The 11,054-nt window shown below is 38.5% G+C and overlaps 1 long non-coding RNA gene across 1 annotated transcript; it reads left to right on the forward strand.

Moving 5' to 3' along the window:
- The first annotated feature begins 2,880 nt into the window (after positions 1–2,880).
- Positions 2,881–10,637, forward strand: LOC144888877 (uncharacterized). The gene is made up of 3 exons (XR_013621441.1): positions 2,881–3,105; positions 6,465–6,575; positions 10,396–10,637. It is a non-coding gene; the product is annotated as an uncharacterized LOC144888877 (long non-coding RNA).
- Positions 10,638–11,054: the final 417 nt, after the last annotated feature.

The following is an 11,054-nucleotide window of genomic DNA, read 5'->3' on the forward strand; positions in this document are numbered from 1 at the left end:
GTCGGCGATTAAGGCCCCATAAAAAAATTATTATCTTATCACCCTCGCGCGCATCACTTTTGGTAGAATTCCGATTTTTTTTTTTTCGATCGTCTTTTCGGTCTTTCCTTGCTCGGAAAAGCAGATGATTCCTTCCGAATAACAACGAACGATTCCTCTCGCGCTCCGGAAGTCATCAGATCGATAGTTTTTACTTTATGTGCATGCGGTTTCCACAATGTTATGTATTTGACCTTGACCGACAACGCGCCAGCAAACAACAACAACAACATGCATTTTAAGGCCATTTTCCCTGCTAGAGTGGGGGTTAGCCTTGCGGTCCCCAGGACAATCTTCTACATTTTGCCCTATTTTCTGCACCTCTCCTTGTTAACCCCATTGCCCACATTTCTTCTTCCACCATCTTTAGCCGTCTTTCTTGGTCTTCCCCGTCCACTACTCCCTTCTACATTCATTTCCATCACTCTTCTCAACCAGTCACTTTCATCCTTCCTCAACATATGACCAAACCATCTCAACCTGTTCCTCTTCACAGCATCAATCACAGGCTCTATTTCCATCATCTTTCGCAATTCATCATTTGTCTTCCTCTCTCTCAATGATACTCCGCACATCCACTGAACCATTCACATTTCCACCCTTTACAGCCTTCATTGCTGCTCTACGTTCATTACCTATGTCTCGCTCCCATAAATCATAACACTTCTCACACATGCAGCATACACCTTTCCCTTCAGCTTCAACGACACTCCCCTCCTAATCAGCATGCCACTCAGTTCCCGAAACTTCTTCCATGCACATCTGACTCTGGCAACCGTTGCCGAGTCTGATCCACCTTCTCCATTCAGCATGTCTCCGAGGTAGCAAAATGTTTTCACACCTTCCAGCTTCACGCCATCTCCAAGATCAAACTCAACATTTCCTCCATCTGCAGCTCCCTCTGTGCACACCTTACATTTGAATATAGCTGCCACACTGGTTAATGACCCTCTCAGACCACTACATTTTTGATGAACCCACTCAGCGCACATTGTACATTGAATGGAGTTCACTCCGACACCCTTCCTGCACACAGCACATGGCCACTTCCCAGTTCTTTCCACCTCACCACATGCTTTACCACTTGCCATCACCTTCGTCTTTCCGATATTCACCTTCAGACCTTTTGTCTCCATACATTCGTTCTACTTGTTCATCTTTTCCTTCAGTCCATCCATACTTTCCACAATCAACACCAGATCATCTGCATACAACAACTCCCACGGTAAACTCTCCTTTACGTTCTGAGCCAGCACCTCCATCACAGCTACAAATAGTGGAGGACTTAGTACCGACCCCTGATGCACTCCCACCTTCACCTCAAACTCACCACTGTTCCCGTCCTTCGTCCTTACAGCTGTGCGCGCTCTTTTGTACATTGCCATCACTAATCTGATCAACGATTCCTCCAATCCTAACTTCCTCAATGCCCATGTCAATACTTTGCGTGGAAACCTATCGAATGCTTTCTCCAGATCAACAAACCCAAGAAACAACTTCTCCCTCTTCTCCATGTACTTCTCCTGCAACTGCCTCACAATAAAGAGCGTGTCTGTCGTTCCTCTTCCTGGCATAAATCCAAACTGCATTTCGTCAATCTTCACTTTCTTCCTTATCCTCCTCTCCAACACCCTTTCCAATACCTTCATTCCATGTTCCAATAACTTTATCGCTCGGTACGAGCCACACTCCAGAGGGTCACCTTTCCCCTTGTATAGAGGGACGAGGTTACTCAGTTCCCAATCCACTGGAATGCGGCCTTCTTTCACCACCAGATTACAGATCTCTGTCATTCTCTTCACACCCCAACTTCCTGCTGCCTTAAACATATCTCCCATAACTCCCGTCGGCCCTCCCGCTTTTCTACTCTTCATTGCTTTTATCGCTTCCTCAACTTCCTTCTCAGTTATCTTCTCTGCCAGTCCTAAAACTGGGTTAATCTCTATGTTGCCATCCCATTCATTCTCTGTATTCAACAGCATTTCCATACAGTCACGTGAAAAAGTAAGTACACCCCATGTAAAGTTTTGACTTTTTCAACATATTTCAACATACAGCTATTTGATCTTCATTTCAACAATATTGAAAGATAAAGGTGATATAATATAACAAATATCATGAAACATTTACATTTTGTAGTCCATTGTATAATTTAAATAAACATAAATGCAAATTTCGCATGTGGAAAAAGTAAGTACACCCTTGGCTCTAATAGGTGGTATTGCCCCCTTTGGCAGAAACAACCTCAAGTAGGCGTTTCTTATAACTGTCTACCAGTCTCTGGCATCGACTGGGAGAATTTTTTGCCCACTCCTCCATGCAGAATTCTTTTAGCTGTGCGATGTTTGAGGGGTTTCTTGTGTTGGAGAATAAATATTCATATTGACCATATTGTTAATATAACTACCGAATGTGATCTGGTGTAAAAATGCTCTGTGGTGCAGTTTGATAAAACTGTGAATCCTCTTGAATTATTTAGCTTCTGTTAAAGAGCTAACAGGTGGTCCAGAGAGAGAGAGTTAATTTAAGGAAACAGAATGTGTAATGCACTGGGACTGCCATCTGTGTCTATCAATTTAGCCTGTGTTCCATAGATGGAACACAGGCTGCAAATTCCCCCTCAGCAGGTCAGAGCATTTGACCTCTTGAACAGAAATAAGTACAAGCTGGCCAAGAGAGAGCCAAATAAGGTTTTGGATAAGGTACACCCTGCATGCTCTGTAACATCAAAGGGTTTTGGGGCTTTAAAACCAGGAGAAAGTTGCGAGCAGGGAAGAGAGTGGACGGGGAACAACTGAAGACTGGTCAGCAACTGAACGAGCTTCAAAAGACTTACAGACCGAGCTTCAACCAAGACCTACCAAACGAGCTTCAACAAAGACGAACAAAGACTCATTAAAGATCTCGGCTTAGTATACAACAATTCTCAAGTATACAACAAATTCTGAAAAGTGAATAAAACATTGATTTTGCTAAACCGAGTCTCTTGAAGTTTTAGTAACATAACACCAGAAATTGTTAATAATTCTCCAAGAAGTGGTGGCCCGTAGGGACTCAACTGCCCAGGTAAACAAGGTAAGCTTTTGTTTGTTATCTGTGTAGTCTGATGTTAATCTGCGCAAATAGTTCAGTGTTTGAGTTTTGTGTATGTTTGTTGATGTGTGGAAGGAAAAAACACGAGGCCTTTAACAGGTTTCAGAAATCATGACAATTTTTTGTCTCTTTTTCTTCCAAAATTTATGTATACGCATTTTTCAGGGATGGTGCCATGGACCGTCACAAAGATCCACTAAAGCCTTTTGTCTTTAGAAAAGGTGCTGTGCTTTCATGAAGGACCACTGATATGGTATATACTGTAATTATTGTACGATTTTTTTAATTTCAGAAGTCATGACGAAAAAAAATTTTTTTAAATAATAATAAAAAAAAAATTTTTTTTTTTTTTTTCTCTGTAATTTGAAATTTTTTTTCGGTACATTCTACGAGTGCAAAGAGCCACTAACATATCCCGGGACGTTAGCGAAAAAGGGTGCTGCATTCGTCCAGTCATGAATGATTCATTTGATTTTATGCGTTATTTCAGTTCAATGGTCTGTTACATATCTCCCCATTCCTTTTGTATGATGATTCAAATTTGCTGGGTTCCTACGGTTGAGACTTATATAATATTTTTCCTGTGGTGAGCCTCGTTTTTGATGTGGTCACGAGGGACGAGTCGATATGCTCTCGCACGAGTTGGACAGCGTTTTTCAAGCGATTTTTTAATGCGATTAAAAGCGATTTTTTAAAGCGATTTTACAGTAAAAAAAGCGATTTTATACAGCATCTGTACAGTAAGCCAAATAATGGTAAAATCGACTGGCTCGATTTTAAGTCATAAAAAATTCCATTGTGGCACAAATATGGGTTTTTGTACCTTCATAAGAGTTAATTCAAAGCGGTTTGGACGCACGTCTGCATTTTATGCACATTTATGTGTGTGATTGGCCAAATGTGCTCTTATGAACACAAGAAATTGTAATCTTGTGAATTATGATGTTCTGACAGGGATGACTTGATGAAGTGCACCATCAATTCATTTTTCCCATGTAGGACAGGAATGTAATTTTTAATTTCTAATGTAATGTTTGTAATGCAACGTAATTTAAAAAAAAAATAAAGTTTCCGTGTCATCTCCAAGTAAGACTTGCACACACTGATGCCAGTAATTGTATCCTGCCAGTGGAATGCGTGCAGGCAGGTTGCCCATGGCAACCGTTTGGTGTTGTGTTCTGGGCCCCAGCCCACACTTCTACATATGGGATCAGAAGCGATTTTTTAAGATGTAACCTCTTTCACCTTTTCTTGCCCTACACCCCCCAACCTTCCCTTGCCCTTTCCCCCTCCCTCCTTCCGTCCCCCCCCTATCCAAACCCCCCATTTTTTTCTTCCCTTCTGTATCCCTTCCCCCCTTCCTTTTTTCTCTCCAAACTTACTTTTTACCTGTATATTTACATCCTGATTAGAGAAAAATATATATATTTTTAGGATTTTTTATGGCGGCGGCCATCTTGGACCACAGCTAAAAATCCTTCAATCAAGATGAAATTTAATGAGAGCCAATCCCATGCTACTGTGATCCGGAATCTCTAAAAAAAATAATAGAACCATCGAATGTACCTTTGATCATTTTATATTTCATCTGTCTTTTAAGATTTTAAAAAGGGAATTTATTGATATAAGATACTATGACATTTGACAAGGCAATTAAATGGAGGGAAACCAATGATGAAATATATTGTGATCTGTTTATACATGAATGAATTTACATGTACATGAATTTGTTGACCCCAACCCAATCCTAACCCTAACTTCATTCTACCATTATCCACCCCCTCCAAATCATGTTATATTACTGATTGTATGAGGCATGTATAGGATTGTTGATCCCATATCCCAGTGGATCCCATGTTGATTTAGCATATCACCTCATTATGTGGCTTTATGTGTTTTTGTGTGTGTGGGTATGTTTTTCATTCTCATTTTTTAAATTTCTCCCTCTCCCTAAAAAATATGGCCCCATAGTGTTAAAGTGATGAGTGCCATGATACGACACAGTTGGAATGGTTAAAATAATACATAGATGAGTGTATGATTTGCACTGAAGGTCGAGAGGGAAAATAGTATCCATCATATAACCTTTCACAGCCTTGTAAGGGAGAATAAGTGCAGCCAATCATACAGTTATTTTTAGAAAAATACAATGAGTGTCGTATTTCGCATAGTATTAATACCCCTCCCCCAGCCTCATTCCTCCCTTGGCATTCTGCCACTTCTCCTCCTCCCTTCCCCACCCTTTTCCTCCCCTCTTTCCTCCTCCTTTCCTCCTCTTTTGTTTCACTTTTACCTGTTTCCCTTTTCATAGTTCTCATTGTTTTCTCTCATTGTTGATGAGATTCATGTTTGTCATATTTTGATTATTGATGTTCATTCTCAAATTTTGTTAATGATAACTGTTTCGTTGTTGATTATACCACGTGGATGTGTTGATACAGGAAATGTTTGTCTTCTGCAATGGATGATTATATATGGTATGATTATGAATTTCCATTCACTGGTACACATTTCAGGAATCTTACACCATTTTAATTGTCAACTTTGAGTGTCTTTCAAAGTGAGACATGGTGGGTGACACATGACATGACATGTGACATCACATGACGTGTGACATGTGACACGTGTGACATGTGCGACATTGCCCAATGAACTGGTTCATATCTGTCTGATCAATTTGGTTGATTGTCTCACAAATGAAGGGTTGAGTTGCCTTCAGTGGTTGTTAAACTTTAATTTGTGATATGATGACCACACAGGATTGAACAAATATGTCAGATATGATCCAGAGGCAGAACGGTGATTTGTCAACTGACGGCAGATATGGGTCAAACGGTGACCATGGACCGACGATCATATTTCCCCGTCAGTAGACGGAACTGTTTTGGCAACATTGGGAAAAGGTTTAGGTATAGAATAATGTTGATCCCATATCATAGTTCAGTATCAGACATTGGTTTCAATTCGGTATCAGACTGATAAATGTCAATTTGGATATTATCATTTATATTATTTTATTATATATTATTATTAGAATTTTATTGATGAATATTGATAAATTGATTGAAATTGCATAATTGAATTGATTCTGATTCTGATCCGATTGATCTGATTGATTCTGATCTGATTGATTTAGTCTGATCTGATTTAATTTAAATTTAATTTAATCAAGTCAATTGATGGATGAATAAAAAGTGCGGTCTCAATAAAGAAGCTTTGAGACATTTGCGAAACATCAATGTGCAGACAACCTTGGACGATGAGCGAGGTGGTGAGTCTAGTGGTTATTTGTTATATTATGTGGTTATTTTTGTTTGACCCCCCCTTAACAGGACTTACTGATCCAGACTCATCTGCAACACTGATCAGTGAGATTGGGGTGTGGGAAAAGCCACAGAACAGGGAGACTCTCTGGCAGTCACTTGAAGTCATCAATTGCAAAGGTGGAGAGACACTTCCTGGACGATTACGAAGTCGAGCTTATAGGACATAAGCTAGGAAATTGACAGGGGGTACAAGTGTAATTTAAAGTGTAGTCTTGGTAGTTATCTGGTACATTGAGTAAATACTGAGTGTTATTCATATACAGCCAGAATGGGGAATGCAGCTTGTAAGAATACACAAGGACAACCAGATATTCCAAAAAAAGGTACTTGTGCATATTATATGTACGACCGATATGGTGAAGAGGCTATTAGTGAGGTTGAAAATTGGTATTTGTGGACAAAGGGACATGTTAAGGAGTTTCCAAGAGATGGTACATTTGAGCGAAGTCGATTGGAGAGATTAGGACAAGAATTGAAAGCCAGGAAGCAACATAATTTAACAGTAGACTGGCTTGCATTCCATTATTGGGATATGGAATCCAGGAATAGGGCACAGCAAGGACATATATTGGACCTAGAACTTAAAATAAAAACGATGCAGGATACATTAGAGGACATACATGCACAACTGCCCTCGAACATAGGAATAAAAGTGACAGTTGTCCCATCTGATTCCCATTTGTCTCCCCAAAAAGGACGGTACAGAGAATTTTTTCGTGTTTCAGGAGAGAACCAGAGATTGCAGTGGCAACTCAGGGATCTGGAGATACAGCCTAGAAATACAAGTGAACAGGTGGACAAACCAGCCAATGACAGACATCGATGTTTTAATTGTGGAAATATTGGACATTGGAAAAGAAGATGTCCGTACGTCAATAAAACACGATTTCGCAAGGGAGAACCAAGATTAAAGGTACCAGTGCTTACAGGTACCTCAGATAACGATTAGGCTTTCATTGCTGCAGATCCCAAATGACGACAGGCCTCAACAGATTAAATCATAAGACCAACATGAATAATTGTTCATGCTTCTTGTCTCAAAAATTTTCGGAGCAAGAATGAATTTTACTTTTGCTTATTAGCGAATTAATAATTAATTGATTAAATGCCAAAATTGGATTTTTTTTTGGAACATGAATTAAAAGATCCAGAATTAGAGTTCATTCTGGAAGCCTCATATTTGCCAATTATAAATGGCGTTTTAGGGAGTATTTTGGGCGAAACAATTTTTTACAACAAAACAATTACCAAAGTGTGGAACATTGCTTTGCAAAATTTTTTGGGAACCAAGTGACGAGCATCACATGATCAGCAGGTGGGCATTTTGGCCTATTTTTTTGCATGCTGATAGGTCAGTGGTTGACTGACATGTAAATAGATGTATTGTCAAATTGTGATAAATTATTGTGGGACCAAAAAGGGTAATTTCAATGTGACATTATAGGGGTTTTCTAAAAAAAAAAAAAAAACTTTTTATCTATTTGTGTATTAGCGTTTCTAAAATTAAAGGATAAATTTTACGAAATTGAAATGCAATTGACACCCATCTTGATCTGTTAATGATGGTTCAAATGCAAACAAATATACATAATGCTTGGGTTTGTGTATGTTTGTGTGTCAATGGTTTTGTTTTGTGTGTCAATCTTACAAGAATATCCAGAAAATTCGTAAAATAAAATAGGAATATAATTTGATTATGAACATTATCTCTTTTGTCAAGGGCGATGGAATATACGGATTTGATGTGCTAGGTTATGAGCAGCCATTAATTAATAGTAAAATTGTGAGTAATTTTGGGATTCCATTTTTGATAGAATTTATATGAGAATAACAGCTATTTATGGATAGGAGCTTCATAAACAAAATGAGTACAGAATTAGCCAAATTTGGAAGCGGTCTTACACTGACTTTCCAGAGTACTCTGCTCATGGATTTTTACATATATAAACTTGACCTTTATCAGCATATAAATTGTGCTGTATGTATGGATGTGTCTTAGGCATAGACGATATGGGCAGATAGTAAAGAAAATTTTGTTGAATTGAACTATTGTGAGTTTTAAAACGAAATGCATTGTGAATCTTAAAACCAAGGGGCAGACGTGAACGCGCTGTTATGTTTTTTTACACTCAGAACACGATGTTACGTGTACCTGCAACATATTTTGTTACTCTGCCACACCTATATTGGCATACTGGTGTCAGTAGTATTCACTAAGTTGCATAGAAATGGAGGAGCAACTTTTAAGGGAGTATACAACCATGTATTTGGATATTTTCTACAAAAGTAGGGGTTTCAATGAGTGGTAGCTGTACACATGGGATTTATCAAATTAAGTTATGCAGTTTAAACAAAGTTACTGGTAAACAGAAGGGAAATGGATAGTGAATAAATTCTTCAATGCTGGGTAAATTTAATGAGATATTACAAAGACTTATAAGAGCTACTGTTCTTCCTTATAGCAGTGGGAAAAGTGTGAATTAGAACCTAATGAATCTATAAATGAATGTGATAGGGATAATATCCTCAATTTGTGTTACTTATTTGATTGTGGGTAAAGAAATTATTTTATCGTAATGGATTGATAACAGCAGCCTGCAATGTCCTGAGAGTGTGCATCCATGTAATTAGAAATCCCAGATTTGTTTTTACAAACAACATTTGGTAGACGTCTTATGTCGATGAGCACTTACTTGGTAGATAAAAATGGTACTGCATGTTGGCAGCCACTTTTGCGGCCATTTAGGCCAAACACATTGAGAGAAAATTGTCGTTCAATACGTAATTTACACATGGCTATTTGTAAAAGGGAAGTTGTTGCGATGGGAAACATTTCTGAAGGGTTATTAAAATGTTATAACATGACATGTGTCAAGGCAAACTATTGGATGGGAAAATTAGATCTGGTTATAGAATGAATTTGCTGACCCTTTGAAGTTAATTCTTTGAAATTGATTGTTTTACTAGTATTTTGAGTTCAACTTGGAAATAGTATGGTAGAGCTTTGTTAAAACCTATGGTTGTGGTATTTTGGAACGAATTCACAGATCATAGGAAGTTGATAACAATAGAAACAAATATGGACCCCGGGAGATAGGGGCATCAGGATAAGGCAAATAATCAGATTTATGTTATAGATTAAGGGATTTTTCTTTAGTCACATTTTAAGAAGTTTGTTAGTTTGGTATATAATGTTGAATGTCATTGACATATAATTATGTTATAGGTATGAACATATACAAGGAGTAGCAGCTGAGATACTCCAATATTTGTTTATTCGATTAGTGGTTATATTGGCAATAGTTTTAGTAGTGGCTTGCTTGAAAACCTTAGTGACGGTGGGTTTGAATAAGATAACATACAACACTATGATAGTGCAAGCAGCCACAAAAGAGGAAATAAACAAAGCAACAAATGAGGAAATGCATGTGGAACCACAAGAGGAAGACATCTATGGCGACATGAATACTGAGATTCAACGATTGAATCAAGTAATGTTGCAAATGAATACAGTCGAGTTAAAATAAGGGCATAACAACTTGTTGTGAACTATGTCTGTTTTACACGATCAATGAACTCATATCACCACAAGTAACACTGTTAAAGAAAAACAAAAAGCGGGGAGGACTATGCTAATAACACATTAGGCATAGTTTGCTTGTTTGCAAGAATTGTTGGGAATTAGATATTCCTGTTTGTGATTTAAATCATATATAATCATTATTAATACATTTATTTTCTTTGAGTTGAGTTACAACACCTGCATGTGTTTAATTTTTGAATTATATGAACCTGAAAGCAATTGTGGATGCTATTCTTAGTTTTAGTAGTGTAAAACACATGTCTGATTTGAATATTATTCGTGTGAAGTTGTTATAAAATATAGTGATTTCATGTTACAATGTACCCCATCTGATTCAATCTGTGTGGAGAGCAGATATAAATGTGGCTAAGTAAAGGAAAGACAAGACCACATCCCAAATGGAGTGATAACGACATCTGGGAAGAAGTTTGAAAAAGGAAAATTTGTGAAAATGAAGTTAATCTTGGCATACACCCTCTTTCTCAAAGAATGATGAAGAAATGCTCCTTTGGAAGATGGATGTTTACCTTCACCAAGGGAAAATTATGTGACCATTTGTCTGGGTCACACTGCAACATATGGAAAAGAACGATCACTTACTTGTGTTCAAATACCTCGAACATTCATCACATCAGCAATTGCAGGACGACGATATTTTACCTGCAACGTTTACGGGATACGGTGACGTGTGTCATTACTTCACCAACTTCCGGGGAGCCAGCATGGAGCTGCAAGCGAACGACTGCCTTTTCCTTCACAACAGCTGTGCACGATTCTGCTGTGGGCTCCTGGTATGGACCATGGGCAACTGAGTACCATGGTCCCAACATCATCATTGCGGATGCATCCGGCATCCCTGCTCCACATCTTGTTGACAAATCAACATCACATCAATACTTGCTCCATGCTCACGATTAGTGAGGAGGCAAGTCGACTACAACTGGATGGAGGCCTTGGTCAAATCTACTATGGCTCACAGCAAGAGTGGCAAGGATGCTGCATGGAGAGCAGGG

Source organism: Myxine glutinosa, chromosome 14 (genome assembly GCF_964187855.1).
Source record: "Myxine glutinosa chromosome 14, kmMyxGlut1.1, whole genome shotgun sequence".
Lineage (NCBI taxonomy): Eukaryota > Metazoa > Chordata > Myxini > Myxiniformes > Myxinidae > Myxine > Myxine glutinosa.